This window comes from Plecotus auritus (assembly GCF_963455305.1).
Source record: "Plecotus auritus genome assembly, chromosome: 5".
Classification (NCBI taxonomy): Eukaryota; Metazoa; Chordata; class Mammalia; order Chiroptera; family Vespertilionidae; genus Plecotus; species Plecotus auritus.
In genome coordinates this window covers 53,794,799-53,817,508 of record NC_137776.1, presented here as the reverse complement: position 1 = coordinate 53,817,508, position 22,710 = coordinate 53,794,799, and the positions used below count along the sequence as shown (strand labels likewise).

General features: G+C 34.4%; 1 protein-coding gene across 3 annotated transcripts in view; it reads left to right on the top strand.

Moving 5' to 3' along the window:
* Nucleotides 1–22,710, top strand: part of CSRNP3 (cysteine and serine rich nuclear protein 3) — a 201,669-nt gene that overhangs the window by 89,404 nt on the left and 89,555 nt on the right. The window contains exon 1 of one of the 3 annotated variants that reach the window (XM_080667297.1): nt 14,605–14,839. The exons of 1 other annotated variant lie outside the window; for it this stretch is intronic. The gene's annotated coding sequence lies outside the window, so the exon portion shown is untranslated. Of the gene's footprint in view, nt 1–14,604; nt 14,840–16,636; nt 16,711–22,710 lie in introns of those variants that run through there. One more of the 3 variants, XM_080667298.1, reaches the window with a different exon arrangement.

Sequence of the window (22,710 nt, the reverse complement as noted above, 5' to 3'; positions counted from 1 at the left end):
GTAAGGCATCGATTGCTGAATGGAATACTCCAAAGTGACTGATAATAGTGTATAGTGCCCAATGACAGAATATGTCTGTACAAGCAACATAACAGAAACTAGGCAACCTCGAATCTACAACCTAGTCTAACCCAGCTATAGGATAGCACAAACTTACAGTAAAGTGATGTGTCAGAAGCTGTTGAGAGAGAAAGAAGAAAATGTGCAAAGAAAAAAAAAAGCAAAATACTTTGTCATATTGGAATATGGGAGTTTTAGATTCTTCTTTCTGGTTGCATTTTTCAACAGACACAAAATCTTGATTCTTTGCCACTTTCTCTAATAAAGCATTCTAATACCAGAAAAAAAAAAGCAGTGCTTGGTCTGAGAAGGTGAGAAAGACAGCAGTAAAAATAGTCTGCCAATGTTGATCTCTACTGATGGAGGTGTACCTTTAAGGTTCCTTGTTCTAAATGGTATTAAACTTCTCACAGATAAAGGCTTGGGGAAACAGGATATGGTTGACAGTTAAACATGCTTTCTACTAAGTATCTTATTTTAGCCTTTCTAACTGAACAACATTGAAATGCATTCGATCAAGATAACCGTTGGGAAGCTGACTTTTTTTTTAATGAACAAAACAGAATTTATTAGCAAACTATTCCTTGGAAGGTGTCCCAGAGTAACCCACCAGTAAAGAGAAGGGATGTGTAATGGAACCAATAATTGTTCTAATGAAAGAAATGAAGTTCTTTTGTAACTATCTAGCTTTAATACATTAGAATTTGAAAATGTAAATTAATAGATCTATAAGAACAAATAAGAAAAATATTAAATACATATTTAAGTCATCTTAGTCTCATATTGCTCTCATATTATTTAATTACTCTGTAGGCAATACTTTTTAAAAACTGACAGCCAATTTTTTATTCATCCTTAATCCAAGGACAAAAGGTTACAGTTAGGTTCTACTACTTTTCCTAAGAAGCTCACAAAGCCTTTTATTATTTCACCTGGAAATTTCTCTCTTGTTAAATGGTGGAATTAATAGACTCCAGAAAATATTTAAAAAATTAGAATATCAATTTTTAAATAGCATAGATATACTACTAGAGGTAGAGGAAATTGCTCAGTGATGTCTGTAGAGCCTTTTTGAAAATGACCCATGGTGCTCATTTGTGTAGTAAGAGAATTGGGTAGTTAAAATCCCTTGTTAGCATTCACCTTGACCACGCTTTTTATAATTGTTCGTGAATAATCCTTACCTGTTCATCTCTTTTCTCAAATCCTCTTCTATCATGTTACTCTACAGAGCCAATCCAAGCTTTACACTATCTTTTCTTTCTACCCTTAAGACATGTGGTTCTCACTGATTCCATCTACGCCCACAGCCTTCTCGTCTCCTCTGACATTGTGCAGCCAAACCACCGGGAGCTTGACTGCCATATTGCAGCATTGGCTACCAAACTGAGCTTGCTTGAGTTATTCAAGTCACTCTGTTTTTGATAAGAAAAAAATGCAACACAGTACTCAGGTATAAAGTACTATCTAAAAGCAGAGCTCAGAATATCTATGTATAATTTTGTTGACTACTTGATCAGATATGAAATGCAGGTCCATATGTTGAACTTTTCCCCTTTATGTATTTGGCTGTCATATATATTCCATCAGTCATCCTATCTAATAAAAGAGTAATATGCAGATTGACCATCACTCCAACACACAAGATGTCTGCCCCCACATGGTCAAAGATCCTGCCCCCATGTGGACACAAGATGGCCACCACAAGATGGCCAGCAGGGGAGGGCAGTTGGAAGGGACCAGGCCTGCAAGGGAGGGCAGTTGGGGGTGATCAAGCCTGCAGGGGAGGGCAGTTAGGGGTGACCGAGCCGGCAGAGGAGGGAAGTTGGGGGTGACCAGGCCTGCAGGGAAAGGCAGTTGGGGGGGACCCAGGCCTGCAGGGGAGGGCAGTTGGGGGGGACCCAGGCCTGCAGGGGAGGGCAGTTGGGGGGGACCCAGGCCTGCAGGGGAGGGCAGTTAGGGGCAAACAGGCTGGCAGGGGATCAGTTAGGCATCAATCAGGCTGGCAGGGGAGTGGTTAGGGGGTGATCAGGCTGGCAGGCAGAAGCGGTTAGGGGCAATCAGGAAGGCAGGCAGGCAAGCAGTTGGGAGCCAGCAGTCCTGAATTGTGAGAGGGATGTCCGACTGCCCGTTTAGGCCCGATCCCACTGGGACATCCCTCGAGGGGTCCCAGATTGGAGAGGGTGCAGGCTGGGCTGAGGAGACCCCCCCCCATGCACGAATTTCATGCACTAGGCCTCTAGTCTGTCTATAATCTCTAAACTGTTTCACTAATGTTTATGATGTGATTTGGCTCAGTGAAACTTAAACAATTAAGAGATTAAAATTGCTATTTTTTATATTTAGTTATAGCTGTCCACTTAACATTCCTTTAAACACTATTTACCTAATATATAAAAGGAAAAACTTTAATTCCTTATATTAGTTACTAAGAACTACTCCTTGTCAAATACATTTCTGCACTAAAATAATAAAAAGCCAAAATACTTGAGTGAAAAGAACATTAGTTTAAGCTAAGAAAGTGGCCACTTGAAATATTTATGTCTTAGTTTTCCCATTAGTAAAATGGGATAAAGTTACAAGTGGTCCTTCTAACTTGCATGATTATTTAAGGATGAAACAAGCTCAAAAAGGTTTCAAACATCTCAGGAGAAAATTCAAGTCCATCAAAAGGTTGAATAAATTCAAGTTAGGCCGCACAAAACCCCTTTAAAAGGCCATATGAAATAGGACTCATAAAGAGAGAATGTTTGAGATCCTTTTTCCTTTCTTTCCAATAGTAATTACTTACTTTTCCAATTCAGTAATGATTCTTCTAATTGTTCTTTGTTCTTGATATTCTCTAAAATGTCATTTTCATTTTGGCAATATATTCACTAAGTTCAAAAATGAACTGTTCATTTGGGTTTTCTTCTCTCTGCAAATATAAAATTACATTTACTCTCTCTTGTGTAAATTTAATGCCAATGTTTATAAAATTACTTCAATATAGGCCACATTATAATCTCTTTTGTCCTAGGAAATTCTCCACAACTACACTGAAATATTACTATTTTCTACAGCAGCTTATGTCCTTTGCTAAAGTGGAAAGAATAGACAAATGTGATGGACAAAAACTTAGAAAAGAATTTCTACTTTGTAAACCCCTTTTCTTTCAGATCCATCTGTTGTAGGTTTATCTGGGTGAGGGAAGAGGTTCACATTATCAATCAGTGTCTCAATAAGCATATCTTATGCTAATGACTGTTAAAGTCCAGTGAAATTAATGCTGACTGAATATAATTAAAAAGCTCTTCTATGTGTAATATTAACACATGGACATTTTAGTCTATCTTTACCCAGTTTTGTTTAACACATGCCATTAATTGACAGGAAGCTTCTGTTGATAGAAAGAGTATTTGTAGAATGGCTTGCATATTAGCAGATGTGCTGATCCAAAATGTGAAAATGCTTATGAAGGTCTATTAGTGAAGCCTGAACACAATTCTCCTGGATGTTCAAGTGTCTGTTCTCTAAAAAAAATCGACCTGTGACTTCACAAGGACTCTTAGATCTTTGAATACTACATGCAAAATCACAGGGACTGCCCTTGAACATGAAACGGTTGAAGCACATCTTTTCTGAATTTGAAAGAAAAGAAGGAAAGGGGGAAAAAAAAAAGTGTTGTCAAAGGTGGTAGTAGTGATGATGATTGGTGCTTGAGAAAAAGGCCCAAGAAGTTTTATAAGTTGGAGGAATTTTTAACAAGATTGAAAATGTGTTACTCATTGTGGAACAGAGAACATTTCAAGATACCCTGTCTGGTCCAATTCTCATAACCCTGTTGTGAGGGGTGGGTGGAGGAAGTGTGTGCAGTGCCTCTAGCTTTTCATCTGTTTGTTATTTAGACGAGCTCAAAAAGCACAAACTGGAAGGAGTATTAAACAATAACCCTGTCCTCTGAATAGCAGTCTACATGTTACCAGCATTATCGAACATTCTAAAGACACTATTGAAAGCTTGTGTCACTGTATGTCTATATTCTAAAAACACTTTCTCAAGAACTTGTTCAACATTGAGCATTTCTCATGTGAAAGGCTTGTGGTAGCCTTTAAGGATATAAATATGAATAAGGTAGAGGCTTTATGTGTGTGATCTCAGCTTACTGGTATCTTTCTAGAAATGCAAACACCTTAATACAGTTTGATGTATAATGTATAGTAGAGTAATAAACAAAAAACATGGAAGAGAGAGAAAGGAATGACCTTTTCCTGCCCATGTGTAAAGGATATGAAGATAGGCTTTGAAGGGGGGATGGGGATTTTGAGCTGAGACTTAAATAGGGAGCAAGAGTTTACTTGATGAAGGGAAGAAGTGAGTGTAAGAAATCAGAAAACCATCTTCCAGTTAATACTGTGTTATGGATAGAGAATGGACTTCTTTTCTAGTCTCTCCTATTTCTAGTCAAGGATTTATTGGTCAACACATATTAAAAGTTGCCCTCAACTTGTTGCCTAAGAAAAGCTCTCCAGCTATGTTGTGCTGGGTTCTTTTCCAGCATACAATTAATTACTCGAACAAAACTCACTGTAGTGTGTTTAGGTTCAGAAGTCTTCAACGTTATGTCTCTTTGGAATAACAAGAAAGCAAGAGTTCAACAGCTGGGCGCGTGCATCGCAGGCACCCTCTAGCAAAGGAAGACTTAGTATGAAGACACTAATATTTTCCCAATTAGATGCTTTCACCTCAGGGTTTTCTGCTGTTAAATTTCAGCTGGGACTACATAATGCCTGGTTCCTGGGTTGTTGATGTTTTAATTCTCAAGCTCTTTCTCCAATTTTAACATGTATTACATTACTCTAGTGTTCTCACAATTTTTTTTTCTTTTTGTAAAAATACAGTCTCTGTCCTCCAGGCAAGCAAAATAATTAATGATAATGTAGGGCTCAGCAGCTGGGTCAGAGTAGTGTTGCTTACTGACTGACACCTTATTGTGCCACATCCAATCACCCCTTTTGGTCCACTGCCACTTAGAGAAAGAATGAGAATATATAGAATCTCCTTTTAGCACCTCAAAAGCGAATTAGAAGAACATCATAGAGTGTGGTTGCTTGAAATAATCTTGAAAAGGTGTCTGTTCATCAATCAAAAGCAAACATGTCTTTAAGGAGCCTGGTATCAAGCAATAAATCCAGCTAAAGGGTGGAGTGTGGAGGCAGAGTTCAACTTCCTTGATTTCTAAACACTTGAACTTACAGCAGTTGAAATTATTTAAATAGTATTCTTATTTTTAAATGCTTTTCTTATTATTAAATTTATTTTAGCATAATAAATTTCAATGTAATAACAATTCTTATGTTATTAAATTTTATATTGTACTAGAGGCCTGGTGCACAGATTCATGCACCTGTGGGGTCCCTCGGCCTGGCATGCACCCTCTCGCAAACCAGAACCCCTCGGTGGATGTCGGAGAGCTGGTTTTGACCCAATCCCCGCAGGCCAGGCCGAGGGACCCCACCAGTGCACGAATCTGTGCACTGGGCCTCTAGTATGCATATAAGATCTTTGGTTAATCTCTCCCCGCCCTCCCCCCTCCCCTCTTTCCCTCTAAGATTCATCAGTCTGTTCCATGTTTCCATGCCTGTGTGTTGAGTGTCTGTACCCTGGTGGTCATTGCATGTCATAGCTACCAGATGGTCGGACGGTCAGCTAGTCAGACAGTCTCGTAGGCTTTGATATAGATATAGATATAGATATAGATATAGATATAGATATAGATATAGATATAGATATAGATATAGATATAGATATAGATACAGATATAGATATAGATATATAGATATAGATTAGTAATAGGAAACAGAACACTTGCAAAATGTAGAAAAATCCAAAGTCAAAATCACCTATTACTTAATGTCTAAGAGATGACTATCTTTATTATTTTGATTCTATAATTCCTATTGTTTTATATTTATATATATTTAAAATATTGAGATCGCAATGTATATGTTGCTTTATACTCAAACATAATCCCTTATTTCCTTTAGTTCCTCTCCAGTCTTCTTCTGTACATATTAGTTGTAATTATATTGTTTATATTTTTGGTGAAGTTTCTCACTAATTTTGTGAACATTTTTATTGTTTTAATATACTTGTAATGATTCTGATTGTAATGGCTGTCTGATAGTCCACCACACTGATAAATACATTAAATATATTTGGGTGATTTTAAGTTTTAATTATTTTAAGTGTGGTTCTTGAAATACCTTTGTGTTTAAAGGCCTCATTCTTTTTGTAGTCCATTAAACCATAAATTTATTGCTGCTACCTAATTCTACAATAGCCATAGAATATAGTAAATTAGAGTAATGAGGAAATAGAGTAATATAGCTATGGTTTCCTAGGTAAAAAAAAAAAATACTGTTTAAATAAAATGTAACAAGCACATGTAGACAATGTTAAAGTCGCTTCACTGTGAATGGCTGGGAAACAGTAGTAATATAAGGTCCAGTTTTTCTCTCAGCCATCATGACTGCACATTCCATGGATAACTATCAGTATGTAAAGAGGCAAAGATCCAAAGCATGCTATAGCCTCCAAAAAGTAGCAATTGCTGTAGTATTCACAATTGTCAGCTGAAGTTATCAAGGATCATAATATTCAGATAAAATGTGTTTACACTTCTCTCTATTCTTAATCCCATATGGTTTGCTATTCACATAAGAAATTCTTAGAATATTTAGATAGAGTTTATTGAGACTGATAAAAACTAGTTTTTACTAGTTGATTTACAAGACTAAGGGCTTTTCTTCAGTGGAATGTTGATATTCTAAACTAAAGCAGGTGTAACCACCTGACCACCTGAATTAAATAGCGCCACATTCTTATATGAAGGAACACATATGTACTATAATCACATGTGTACATAATGATCATATCAGTATAATAACAATGTATAATTTCCTTCCTTCTGTAGGTAAAAATTAGAACCCAACATGCTTGGATCATGGTTTCATGTAATAGTGCTCTTTGATAAAAATAGACATGAATAATGAATACTAAATAGGAAGCTGACTACATGAACAAGAAAGAAAATGCATGCCTCATTTCAAAGAAGCCAGTCACTAGCATTAATATCAAGCCATGAGATTAAGCTCATTAAAACATTTGCCTAAAGGATAAATCAAATTTATTTCTTGTATTTCTTCATGTTGTATGATTCACATAAAGCATGGAAGTGGGTTTTGTGATCTGGATCATGATTTTAGTCTGCATAGAACACTTTCATATTATTTTCAGATCTGAGTATCACAATTCAGTTCAATTGATAGTATTCCTGATTTGAAGCTTTATTGTGAAAAAAGTAGTCACTCTTTGTTCTTTCTTAACCTTTAATCAGGTCACTGAGAGAAATTCTATACTCTTAAAAGTTAACTTTGATGAAGGGAATTGTGTATCTGCATAACCGATTTTGAATATGACGTCCTCTACCGGGCATTGAACATTCAGACACCAAGATGGCATCCTTGTATCCTTAGAATCTTATGCTCTTACCTGGTGCATGGTAGGCATTCAGTATTTACTATTGAATGGTTCCATATCTAAGCTTCTTCTTGTATTTCTAACTTTGGTTAATAGTATCATCCATGCTGTCTCCCAAATTAAAAATCTTAGATTCAGGGTTTTTCCTCGTTCACAGGCTAAGTACCTGTTGATTCACTTCCTCAATATCTTTCTTCTCCATCCCCAGGGCTGCCACTGTCTTCCTTTAGATCTTTATAATTTTTTTTCTGGGATATTTCAACAGTTTTCTTTGGTCTCCCTTCTTGGTCTTCCCTCTAACTCATTCTCCAGAGTTACCTAATAAAACACAGTTGTAATCAAATCACTTAAACACCTGCAATGAGTACAAACTGACTCATACAAATGCATAATTTCATTAACATTAAATAACCTCACCATTGTCACAGTGAAATTATTCATTTCTTACACACATACATTAGTCAAGCCTCACAATCTGAATACTAGTATATGCCAACCCTTCTGCTAGAATACTTTTCTCCTTTCCACAAAAGAATGCCTATACATCCCTTATGATTTATTTCCCACATCACCTCTTCTGTGTAGTCCACCATGACTGCTTTAGGTAATATGCTGCCAGTAGAGCCACCCTGCATTAAAGCCATAGTACCTAAGTTTGGATATTGACTCTGTCATTGACAAATCACTTAACTGATTTGTCCCTCAGTTGTCTTATCTATAAAATGGAGATGGTGAAAGTAGCTACCTCATATGCTTGTTGCTGTGGTTATATGAGTTAATTAATACATATAAAACACTCCAGTTTTACTAATTGTTTGATAACTATTTTCTATTTTTATATAACACTAGAGGCCTGGTGCATGAAATTGGTGCACTCAGGGGGGTCCATCAGCCCTGCCTGCACCCTCTCGCAGTCCGGGAGCCCTTGGGGGATGTCTGACTGATGGCTTAGGCCTGCTCCTGCAGTGGAGGTGGTAGAGGCTCTTGCCACCACCACTGTGCTCACCAGCCATGAGCCTGGCTTCTGGCTGAGTGGCACTCCCCCAGTGGACGTCATAGCAACCAGTCGTTCTGCAGTTCGGTTGATTTTCATATTAGCCTTTTATTATATAGGATTATTCACTCCTGTCTTTATGTTCTTGTATATTCTTATCTCAATCTGTTGTGTTGAGATAAGAAAAGATCTTCTTATATTTGTCTCTCCTTCTTGGTGGGGCGCCACTTAGCTTGCAAACTGATTTATTCACCTTTTTAACCTGTAAGAACACTGAGCCAGTTCTGAACACAGTACTCAGTGAGTATAAAATGAATAAATGCATGAGTGAATGAATGAATAAACTTAGGCTGTTTCTGTATGTCTCTGTTATAAAAATCAAAGTAGATTCAATATATTAACCAAGTATTTGTAGACTGTTGCTGGTGAAATAAAACATAGGAAACTCTTTTTCTTGTGCTTTGTGTCTCATAGGCCTTTTAGTTATGGTGCAATATTCTCATTCACATGGAAAAGCCACTGGTCCTATTAAATTACTATATTATTATTATTACTATTATTATTATTAATTATTATTATTGCCTGCTCAGTTCATGTTTTTTGCATATGCCATTTGACTCCATATTTTTTGTCCCAGGTTAGAAATCTAATTTGGATAAAAAGAAATCATTATAAATCAACTTTCATGGTCACTAAGAAATAAATGTATTCTTTGTGTTCTCAGAGGGGAGGCCTGCTTCATTTACTATTTTCTCTTGATTGATGCTATTTTCTAATGCCTTTGTGGTGATAAAGAGGCTGAAGGGTGGAGGGAAAATCTGGGTACTTTCCTTTCTGGGTCACTTTGGATAAAGACTTCTTTACAGCCATGTGCAGATTATGTATGTACATACTGTGTTTGCATTATCTGTGTGTGTGTGTGTGTGTGTGTGTGTTTTAATCTTTGCAGAGCTAGGACATGATTGTCTTTCCCCTACATCTTTCCTACTGAAATAAGATAATAGAAAGAAATAGAAATACTCCTCTCTATGTACTTTATTTAAGGAAGGTCCTGTTGTTTACAGTCTTTCACAGCCTCTCAAATACAACAATATTTGACATCAATATTTTTTCACAATATTTGAAAGTTGACAATACAAATCAAAATACCCGTGAACTTACTAAAACTGTCTATTAAAAATAATTTAATCCTCTCTACTTGTCATATATAATTGGTAAATGAATCACAGAACCATTGACTTTTAAGGTTATAACTGAGATCACAGACCTGTTTATCCAAACAAATTTAAATTCTTTCTTTCTATATGACAGATTCCTTTCTCCTCAATCCTCAGTCACTGCCTTTAATTCAATCCCTCCTGTTTCTTCCCATCTCCTCTTCATCAGACTCTCTGCTGCTGCCTCAGGACTCCACTGGTCTTGTCACTCCTCAGCTGTCATAGTTGTCTTTAATCATCACTTTGACCACTCCTCTTTTCTTATCCTTTGGTGACTTCCTAATGTCTTATATGTTACAAAAATCTCCTCACCTCAGGCTTCAGAGCACTTCAAGGAGAATCACACATCTTTTTTTCTCCTTCACCAGCCCAATACATGCCTAAATCTCCTGTCACCCAAATTTCCTGAAAGTTTCTCTCATTAGTTAGTAAAGCTCTTGCCCTTGATTCTGAGCTTTTCCCAAAGTATCATTTTGCAATTGGGAATCCCCTTTTCTCCCAGCTAATTATGCAAACTCTTAACTATTCATTCAGAGACTCCATTGCTGCAATAGTTTTCTCAGATAATCCTTCTTTGCTTTGGACACTGCCTAAATTATTTTGCATCTCTTTTTCAATCTCCGAAGTTGTATTTTCTTTTAATGCACTCATTAAATAATATCCAGTGATTTCACTGAATCTAAGTCTGTCCTTTCATGTACTTTTGGGTTTATTGTGCTGTCTCTGTCGTACACATGTAAATATTTTCCAGTTATCAATTGCTCAGTAACTACCACGACAACTAGTGGCTTAAGACAGCAACCGTTTCACTGTCATAAATTCTATAAGACAAGAATTTGAGAAAATCTCAGCTAAGTGATTCTTCTTCCCACAGTGACAGCTAGGATTACCTCATGGTGTCCATCTGGTGAGTGGGTAGGTTTGGAGGGTCCAAGATGGCTTTATCAACATGTTAGGCATCAGGAATGGCTATAACACTGGGCCCAGTTGGGACTGTTGACCGGAATGCCTATATGTGGCTTCACCATGGTAGTTTTAGGGTGGATAATCCTCTGATGTGGCAGCTCCGGGCTTCTGGAGAGAGCATTACAAGAGGCTCAAGTAGAAGCTACAAAGTTTCTTAGGACCTAGTCTTGGAATTTCTAGAACATTACTTCTACGACCTCTATTGGTTAAGCAAATTATTAAGTCTAGGTTCAAATAAAGGTGAGGGAAATTAGATTCAGCCTTTTCATGAAAAGGATAGCATAAAATTAGCAGCCATCATGATACACACACACACACACACACATATATATATATATATAAGTATATATATACATATATATTTAACATTTTGACATGTGCATATGATTTTTAATTATTATAATAATTTTCTGATTTTAGGAAACAATATTGAAAATAAAGAAACTGTATTGATTGTATATAAAATGCATGTTAAGTCAATAAAATATTCAAACTTTATAAAACATGTCCCTACTTTTACCACCTTCCCATAACATTCTCAGCAATTTTTTTTTTAGCTAGATAGACTATAATCTTCTTGGAAACAGTATATATTTCATTTTTATATTCCTAGCAACTGCCTTGGAGCTTGGTACATGGCAACTTCTTTGTAAATATTTATTGAATTGAATTGAATTGAGTTAGTCCTAGATTTTGAGGCTATCATGGCCAACATACTGACTTCTGTGAATGTGTTGTAAGGTAGAATGATATGTAGAGAGAAACTCCAGCCTGATCAAGGGTAAATCCAATAGGAGGTACTAGCACATATGCAATTAATACAGTTCCAGGAAACACAGGTCATGGTATCACTAAATCTTCTTCATCTTCCTTTATGCAATAGAATGTTCAAGGGATTATCCATTTAGCATATCTATGCCTAAATTACTATATGAGCTAAATAACAAACATTTTATATTCTGACAAGTTTCTGTTATTTTGTAGAAAAGGGGAGCAAACAAAATGACTCTATTATGGATCTTTGCCATTAGAGGAAAAATAAGCTAATAGAATCAACAGTTGGAATCAAAATATCTTTTGTTCAATTCACAACTTTTAATATAACAAAGTAAATTAAAATAGCATTTTAATCTTGGCTGAAATTTGCTTTTTAAGCTGTGGTCTTGTGTTTCTCTGTTAATTTCAAATTTAAAGAACTCTTGGCTGATGAAACTATTATATAAGCACAGGCACTGTTGTTCATTGTGTAATGTGAGAATCAGAAACTCTGCTGCAATTCTCTTGGAAGGATGACTATATTTTGTAATTTGTTTTAATCCTGAAGCAATTTCATGAGATTTGTCTTAAATAACTAAGTTTATTTCTTTTCTTTTTCTGTATGTATTAGGAAAAAAAATCAATTCTTGTTTCCAGAAGTCCTATCTAATTATTATATCAGTTTGTCTCTGCTATTAGGATAATGCACTTAAAATTATTTTAAACAATCATTAGGATTTACATAATTTCTTCTCATTTTACTAATGTTACTGGCAATGCTTGGTTAACGCCAATTTAGAGAACTGAAATTAAAAAAAATATATTTAGTGCAATATATTTCCATGACATGCTTTCCAAAGACTTTTCTGTTCCAGTTTTGCTGACTTGAAAACTAAGGCATAAGATGCTAAAAGAACTCACCAAGGTCATTTAAACAACAGTAGACTTGGGAAGATTATTACTATTTCATGATCATTCTGTCTCTTCCTAGATTTCTCTAGTTCTCTTGTCCACCTTTAAATACCTTTTTCAACATTAATGAACTTAATAGACTTTTAAATTTACTACATTAAATTTGTAGTCTATAGTCTTTTCAATGTAGACTCACTATTTTACTGAAAATTTGTTTCCATTGCTAGCTATTTCTATATTCTTTGTATTTATAGTCTTTTCTTATTGTAAATTATTTCTTTACATGCATTCATACAAACTCCAAATATATGTGGTTTTTATTTCCAATTTTACACTCATGGCCCCTCCTTCTCCCTAGAATTTGGAAGTAACTTAGTTTTCTGCTGATTCTTTTCTTCCATTTGGCAACCATTTTATTTCATTGTTTTTGAAGTGATGCAGTAAGAGAAAAATGGCTGCCTTTTGTTTATTTCCTTGTACATTAACATGATGACATCATCAAAGATATTAGCTAGAATGTACATATCTTTAAAAACCCAGAGGTGCACATTAAGTCAGAAACAGACTGGTCTTTTTTGTTTCAATGCCCCAAGGTTTTGTAGCTTTAGCGTAGCTTTTGATGCAGAGGGAAAAATGAACATGGGCATTTGGGAACAAATACATTAACATTGTGGCATTTACAACATTTCTGAATATGTTTCAGTGTTAAGAACAAACTACCAAAAAGCATTTGCTTAAGTTATGAAACATTCTAAATCAATACTAACCCTACAAAAAATATTGTAAAGCATGATATTAAATCATTGTATTTAGAGACTGGACTTTTAGCCATACTTGCCTATTTTGGCTTAAAATTATTTTTAAAACCTTCAATTGTTATAAATATTTCCAAAAATAATTTGTTATTGGAAGACTAATGCAGGTATATAAATTTGCTATTTTTGAAAGTATTGAATTTTTTATAACCACTATTAAAATGTCCTGTGTATCTAACTATACAGAATATTTGTTTTTTTTGTCTTCATTTATGGTGCTTCTGACTTTTCTTTCTGTGTTCTTTGTTGCATTTTGCATTATTTGTCATAAGATTTCCATTGGGATTAACAAGCAACAAGCTTTCAATTACCAATTCAATTTAGATAAGTTATTAAAAATGTAAGAAATATTTTTAAAACTAAATTCCAATAGCTAAATGTTTGCTTTTTCATTTGGAATACCACAATCCATTTTCAAATTTCCAGAAATAATTTTAGGTGTTTATTTTTAAAAATATTTTAGAAAGGTAATCTGATTATACACATACATGTGTTTGTGTGTATCTATATATTCATTTCATATCTACACAGCAGAAAATTCCTGTATATGTTGAGTAGTCAGCTCTGAAACTACTTGTTAACATTGAAATCAGATAAGGTAAACCATATGCTTTATTGAGGTAAGCTGTCTAAAATAAGTTACTGCGATTTTAAGAATTAATATGAACCACATGTTCTTTAGATCTTTAAATTGAAATCTTCATTGTTCTTTTAAGTCAGCTGTTCTAAGGATGTGTCATCTTTTGAGAAGATAAATTAATCATCTGCCTCATTTATATACATCAATAAAAGAGGTTCACCCTCTCATCTACTTTGTCAAAAGTAATTAGAAGATCTCTATTTTTATTCATATATCGTATCTATTAGTGACTGGGATTTCCACAGAGGAGATTTTGAGGGAAACAGCCACTTATCCTTTTAGAAAATAACCTCTGCCAAGGAAAAGTAACACCAGCAATCTAACGGTTAAAACATACTGTCAAATCATTCAGTTGAGCAAGGCTCTTTAATAACATTTGTACAAAAGTACTTTCAGAAAGCAGAAGGTAGGAAACAGCTTTTTGCTAGTTCCCCTTCCTTAAATAATTATTCAGCCTCTTATTAAAATAAAATCTAGTTAAATTCTTTTGAATGCTGGCTCAAACGTTTTCTATAATGAAAAAAAAAAATCTTGTAAAGGGATTTCCATAAGTTGTGTTGCATTAATGACTTAGAGCAGCTTCATAGTCTGTTATTCCTTTCTCCTAGCAGACCTCAGCTGATAAAAATATCCATAGACACAGTGAAGTCAGTGGCATGCCTGGCTTTCTCAGACAAAACTCCCATGTGATCACATATAGGCAGCCTCAGTGAGGCTGATGCCGTGCAGCCAGCAGTAGGTAATGAGTCTTTGTGCAGAGTGAAGCTCTTGTCGCTGAACAATAAAGCATACGGCACCAGCAATAAAACACAGGGCTGGCAAATTTAAGAAGATTCCGCTGAACCAGGAAGAACAGTGCCTTTGGTGAGGCTGACACATATTATAAAATGATAATCAATTTATTTGGGATTCTAATGAATAAAGACTGCAAGGACTAAGACTACAGCTATTTGAACAGGTCAGTGATTTTCTAAATTACTCCAACACTCCTTGTGTTTGATTGGATTTAAATTAGAATGGGCTGATGTGTGCTTTGCCTTAAACAAAAACTTTGCAAGATATTTGCAGTGTGTAATATGAAGGATGCACTTGAATTGACCCAACGTGATTAAATTGTTGATATAGTCAGATGTGATAGAGAAATGTTTATATGATTATAGTAAACTGAAAAGTTATTTATCCTATTTAAAAATTTATGGATAAGAGAAAAATTCCTCCAATGATTTCTAATCTTTTATATATGCAGGAATAATATAAAGCAGAATATTACTAATAAATAGCTCAAATAAAAAGCTTCAAATTTATTTTTCCAGTATTAAAAATATTATATTGAAATACTTTACACGTCTTATTTAATTGGATGAAATATCATTCAGAATTCATTAATGTCTTTCAGTATACTGCAAGAGGAAGGTTTGGAATATTTAATTATTTCAATAAAAATATTTTAAATAAGAATTTTGAAATGTTAGTAATGCTATCTATCAGAACAATGTATTTTATATTCAAATATAGCAATATATTATATATCTATATTATTCTGTTGTGTGCCTTTTATTTTTCATGTTATATTTCCTTTGACAAATGGGAAATCTTATTGCATAAAACCTTTTATTTCATAGATATTATTCACTCACTAATGGAAAAAACAAATTAGCTTAATTGTAAAAAGAATAGATTAATTATGTAATGATGCATATTTCCATTGGCTCACCATTTAAAGAAGATGTGCCTTCATGTGTATTTATAAAAATATGTACACACATGACCTTCTGTATCTAGAAAATAATCACTTCTTACGTTTATGAGCAATAGAGAAGTTTGTGTTTTAAATAGAGAGATTGCTATGTGTAGGAAGACAGGGGAAGAAATAACTCTAACAAATAATAGCACAACACTGAACATCTTTGCCAAAGAGAAGCATTACTGCTACATGAATCTTTAGACTGAAATACATAGTTTAACTTTGCTTACATTTTTACTGCTGTATTATTTTAAAGACAGCCCGGAATCTAAATCCTTTATAATTAATTTCTTGGATACCATTTAGGATGATTGTCTTTAAGACACTAGGGCACATTTAATATTTTATGGAATTATTCTGGTGACATTATGTATTTGTATAATGACTAAAATAAATGTATGCCTGTAAAATGCTGTTTAAACCCACAACCAAAAGAAATACCCAATGTCTCTTGATTATGCGTGCAATACTATGTATTCCAGTGGCGGGGGGTGGGGAGGGGGGAGTCAGCTATGTTTCAAAAGCAAGGGAAGTCAATGAAAAATTTAAATTGGCCTTCCACATGTATTTCAATGAAGTATTTGACTTATGTGGGTTTCCTTAGTTACCATAGTTGATGTGACACCTCCTTTTGGTGGGGAGCAGGGAAAAGCAGCACTCTCAAACAGTCAAAAAACACTTATCCATTAATAGACATTGGGGGGCTGTGATGCTGCCAGCCCAGCGAAGTCCGTGCCCACTGCCCCTCGCCCACTCCAGCCCTCCCCGGTGATTCAGGTATTCTGGCAGAACTGCAGCTCCACAGTCCTTACCCAGCATTCCGTTTCAGCTGCTGGAGGACTGCCCGAGCCTTATGCAAATGAGCCAGCTCCAAGGCTTTGACTGCAGAAGCAGAGGAGGGGGTAGAAGGAGTTCAAAGGTCACAGGGCTGGTGGAGAGCTGGATCAGTCGCCTGAAAAAAAAAAAAAAAAAAAATGCATGGGCTGCTCTGCAGCAGGGTTTTGCGCAGTTAAATGAAGTGTGCTTTATTTCTCAGAGTGAAGATTTTACAGCGTGTGTGCCGTAGTCGTTTAAAGTGCACGCAGGTACGGTGACAGATTTCCTGATGCGCCTGATTTTATTTCTGTAGAAGACACTGGATGAGGATTGGCTATTTTAATTCATTGCGGAGATTAGCAGTGTATTCCCCCTTGAAGGGTCCCCTTAACTAGTTCATTCTTTAAATCTTAATGCTTTCTGGATTTGAAACAGGGGTGTTCTGTTCAAATGGAATCATTTCGTGGGAGAAAATACTGGGTTTGGGCGTTAAATAATTACATTTTGGGGGAAAGTTTTTGATTGCAGAGAGATACCTGGGTTGAAACATCTAGATAAATATGAGGACTTACAACTTTAGAGGATTTTCACATTTTTAAAAAATGTGTTTTAAGGAAGAACTGGGTTCTTAGCCTCCTGTTCTTGTGAGGTATCTGGAATTAAATAAGGAGTTCTTTTGTTCCTATCCCAGACAACATCGTGACAGTTTTATAAGTTATATTTTCATTTCATTTTAGGAGAGGGTGTCAGTTTTGAGAGTCTTTATTCTACATTTTATTCTACATAAACACCTTATTAGAGAAATAATTTCTTATTTTGGTGTTGCATCTTTTAGGTGCTTCTCTAATTTTCCAAATTGTTATTATTTTGGGGAGGGAGCTTTTAGACTATACTATTTTGAATTCAACATGTTTAACTTCCTATGACATTTTCTTTTAGTTAGTTTGGATAGTAAAGTGATCCCCCTAAATGTTACAGGCTGAACAAAAGTCTTTTTTTTTTTTATGCACTAAATATCCCACTTTTGTAAAATGTGTGATTACATCATAGTAGGATCTGACCTGTGCCAAACAAATGTGTATTCACTTTTATTGTTGATATTGCTTTTTTATTTCTAAAACATATTTTAATTAAATTTAAAGCATGATTAAAACATCTTTATCCATATCATTAAAATTTTAAAATATATCAATTCAGCAGTTACAATGTTGATGGGAAGTATTGCATCAAGTCAGCATCTGTCTACATCACAGGTTGTATGTGTATTAAAATATTTTGGAAAAATGAAGAGGCAAAATAATGTTTAGTCATGAAATTACTGCTTTATGCTTTTATATTTGCATAAGACATTTTAAAATGAATTTTATGAAGCTTACATACAAAGAGCTAGTACATGTTTAGATAAACTTAATTACTTTCTTTGCACTGAAGAGTGTTAATTTATTATAATGATTAAGACTTGGTAGTTTGGCAACGATATCTTTAATTTTAAATGGGGGGGGGTGGATGGTGGATCAAAACAAGGGGTTGACCAATGAAACAGTGAAGGGCAATTATTTCAACTGTCTATGAAATCACTTTGCTGTAGTCATGCGGGTCCAGATTCTCACCCTTTGTCACTCTATGGGGACTTTATGACATTTATCCAGGATCCTGAGATTAATTTAGAAAAAAAAATTCATGTTCTGGGTGGTTTTTAAAAATGCAAAAACTGCCAATTTTTTCTAAACTTTCTCTTTTGAAACTTTCAGTAATGACTGTAGCTGAAGGGGGTATATTTCAAATAAATTGCTTTTTTCTTATGTTGATTGGAATGTGCTGTCCTCTATTTCAAAGAACATATTTGTAAACATTTTTCTTACATATATGTGTATATATAATTTATTATGAAATATATACATTGTATATGTATGTATTATATTATATATAATATATTTTGTACATACCATCTATGCATGTATACATATATATATATTTTTTCAAACAACCAAATAAAATTTTTCTAAAGGTCAATCATATTTACTTCAACAATTAGAAAGAACAATTTTTTTAAATTTTACTTTTAAGTTAGGTCTTGCCCATGGTTTTTATATAATAACCTCTGTGTGTGTTCTAGGCAAAGCACAGGAAGGAGGAAAGGACCAAGTTGAAATTCATTTAGATAGTTCAATATTATTAACTTTGTAAATGCAACCACTATCAGTTAGCTGTTATCACATTCTGAATATGGACATAAAAACAGTGTGGACAAAGAAGGAGGGCCTGCAAAGATTCTTAGAGAAAACATGATTATTAGACACACGTTAAAAGAATTGTGCTTCTGTGAGCCAGGCGAGAGTTTTATATGTCCTGCAGTAAATTTATGGCTTTGACTATTGTGGATAATTTATGTCTCTATGCAAATTCACTCAAAACTGGGAAGTCTTTTTTGCATTTGCTGGAGCCATACTGCCACACGAATCTCAGCAGCATGTACATACTAAGTTCATGGTCTGGATATTTAAATGTATGTAAAATGTATTTGTATAAATGCACTTCAAATCAAATTTGGAAGGTAAAGCTGTAAAAACAAATCATTGAAGGATATGCAGTTAGTGTACCAAGAAATGGTATTATATCAGACTTCAAAGGAATCATTAAGGACTTTTCAAAAATTAATTTCCTGCATTCTGATTGCTAGTCTATCTCTTTCATCACTTGAAACTGAAGACCATATTGTAAACTTGCAAAAGAGTTTAGGGCAAGCATGTTGTACCCAGTCTAGCAGGACGGAGGAGAGTCTGAGCTCTATAAATAACTGTTGTCATCTCAAACTTGAAAGTGTATGTTTTAAGCTGTACTATCATTATATGTGTCCTTCTCTTAAACTTCTGGTGTCTATGAAATAGAAAGAATGACACAATAACTTATATTAGAAAGAAAATGCTCAAGATAATTGAGTATTCAAAACAATCACATTTATTTATTTTAACCTGTCATTTCTTTAAAAGCAGTCAAAACATTGATTGCCTTTTGTATCATATATTCTGGAATTTACATAGAATTGTATCAATTTTATTGAAAAGTGTAAGCACAATAAAGTGTAAAATTTTTTTAAAATTTTTATTTTTACTCCATATTATTAGATATACAGCAATGCTATAATAATACTTTGTCTAGAGCAGTTGGAAAATAATCTGTGCTAAACAAACCTGTTCAGATAGCTAAAATGTATAATTTTAATGTCCAGGTTTTTTAATGTTAATTGCTTCCCTATGATTCTGCTTTGCTGAACAAAATGGAAATCAGTTTAGGCTTTTCCTCAAGGCATAAGAATCATTATTCCCACCATTACATTGACTCAGTGCAAAAGATAAAACTGTTCTCTAACACCAAGTAGTGATGCTAATATATGCTTTTTTGTATATAATTTTATATGTTTTATATATGTACCAGGTATACGCTTTTTATAATTTTACTCTGTTTTCTCATGCTAATATTTATTTTTAACATAGTTAATAATTTCTCCTTATCTGAGAGCAACTCAAAAACTAAGTTTATGCACTTTGTTTTACATTAATTCTAAATTGCATAATGGGGAGAGGAAAAGAAGTAAACATCCCTCCATTCTTCTTCTATGCACTGAACTCTTGATGCAGACACATAATTAGTATATTGAGCATAGGAACATGGAAGATAAACAAAATGTATATTAATTCTTATGTTCAGGATTTTGAAAATCATGTTTGAACTCTATATAAATTAGAAGTTGTTCTGGTTGCTACAATAAGAATCTGTCACATTAAACCATCAACAGGAATTTGACATTATTTTGTCTAATAGTAAAATGAGGAATTGCTAACAGGTATACCAAAGAAAACATATAGACCAAAGTTTTATTTGTAGTAATTGATGTATCATTGGTGTCATATACCTATTCTTACCAATTTTGGGAGTTGTGGTCTATTTCATTGTCAGATTCTGGGGCTTTGAGATTCACCACCTCTCACCAACATGCTAGCTAGGAAGAGTTATTACTTAGACAAACCTTCAGCTCCATGTAAGCTTATGAATCCACATATTCACTTAGAAATGCATTTAGTCACGTGTATATATGCACACACATTCACACACTTTAAATTTCCCCCCCAAACCACAACTGAGTTATCAAACCCTATTGCTTTGAAAATTTACTAATTCTATTGTGTTAAGATACCAAGGCATCTAATACCATACCCACTAGTAGGTGTACTCATCCATTCTGAAGAACTTTGAAGATCTGAAAGAATGTTGGTTCCATGAACTTAAGTGTCAAAAGATAGTCTGTAAGAATGAGAACTAGTGCAAAGTATTGAGGAAAAGCTGCTTATTCTGGACTTTTTTTGCCCAATAGCATTTTACAAAGCTGGGTTATACTGTTAAGTGCATTAAAATTTAGGGCAACTCATGAACAACTAAAAATCCAGGAAAATATCGTATAATGTTTTCTTAATTGGTAAGTGCTTTTATTATGGATTGGGTATGTGAGTTCAAGCTATATAATGGAGAATGAAGAGGCTTAATAGGATAGTGGTTAGGAACTTAGGTTCAAGTTCAAGTTGTAAACCTGTTGTCACTTCCAAGATATGGTTTGCCTCTGAACAATCCATGTGGCCTTGGACATGGTACTTAAATCTGTAAGCTTCAATGTTTCCATATGCAAAATGGGGATAATTGTGTTTATATCAAAGATTATTTTTATGAAAATGAAATGGCATAATGCATGCCTGGCACCTAATAACAGCATTATAAACAATAGCTATTATTTTTCAAACCATAGTAGTAATTGGTCCCCTGGTGTTGATAAGGCAAGTTCAGCTAAAGCCTGGAGTTAGAGAATCTTAATGAAACAGCTTAGATTTCAGTGGATGAGAAAGAGACATGTTTTCCAAAAATAGAAACACAGGAGGAGTTTATTAGGGGGTCCTACTTAGGTAGTACTGAGTAGCTGATACCTTCTATTCCAATGGGACACATAGAGAAGGCAGTCACCATATAGTCATCAAGGTTCAAACTATATGTAGCTTCCTACATGCCTTTAATTTTTCCAAGTGGAAGAACAATATCCACAGAATCCTCATATATGTGGTAAAGTGTATTTTCTGAACTCTTATTTTATATCCTTTCTTGCTTTGAAATTTTTCATCCTTATGCTTTTGTTCTACTATTTTTCTATTTCCGTGTTAACTTTGTATAATTAAGGCATTAGTCATTCATCTCTGCTCTGTCTAGAGTTCCTGTCTCATCCATAGACTTGTGGACTTTTTGATTATAGAGAGAGCCTGGCCCAAAAAATGTTTGCTGAGCCAATGCTGTTATGGAGCATAATGAGTATAATTTTACCTAATGACTTAGTGCTAATTTGTCTGAATCATGAAACAATCTCTATGTCACAGATATATTGCTATTTTTAAATTTCTCTGTATCAGAATGATGTGTAGAAATATTGCATTAATTGATGTGGTCAGAAGGATTTTCAAAATAAATTTTAAAAATATATTTTAACCTAAAATTATTTTAATAGAAGCATACTCAGAAGTTTTTTTTTATTATTAATTTACATTGGTAACAAGTTGGATAAATTGGTGGGGAGCAATGTCATGACTCTCTGCTTTTGTGAAACTCAATTTGAAGGGAGAAATTTCTCTAAATAATGGGTTTCTGACCTTTAAAAGATTATATGAGTTTGATGTGACTGATTTCTATGTAAACCCATTTTAATCTTTGCAAGCAGAACCGTCATTGAGACTTGAAAATCTAGATATCTAATCTTACACTCTTTATTATTTTACTAATTGCTGCTTAATGCAATGCCAGGCAACTATGTATTGTCCTCTGCCTTAGGTAGTAAAAAAAATCTATATCTTGCTTAAGGTGGTGATTTATTTTAAAGAATGTCCAAAGTACTGTTTTCTACTTATTCTAAAATCTCCTTTATTTTCTGCACAGTATTTTTGGCAGCATCCCAGTGCTTAAATGGGAATGGCCCTAAAGCTTGGCCATATTTTATTCTGATGTCCATTTTAGAATACTTTATGAGACAAATGTTTGCAAACATTCCTTTCCCTCAGACCATTCTGATGATTCTTCCAAAGGAAAAGGATATCATATCTCTTAAATAACACTTGCTAGTTTACTTTATTATTCAATCAGAAACTTCGTAAAAGACTGAAGTGAAACTTCTTAAGAGCTAAGGAGGAAAAAAAATGTAATCTTCCAATGCTGCAGTAATAATTCTAAATTCCTCACAT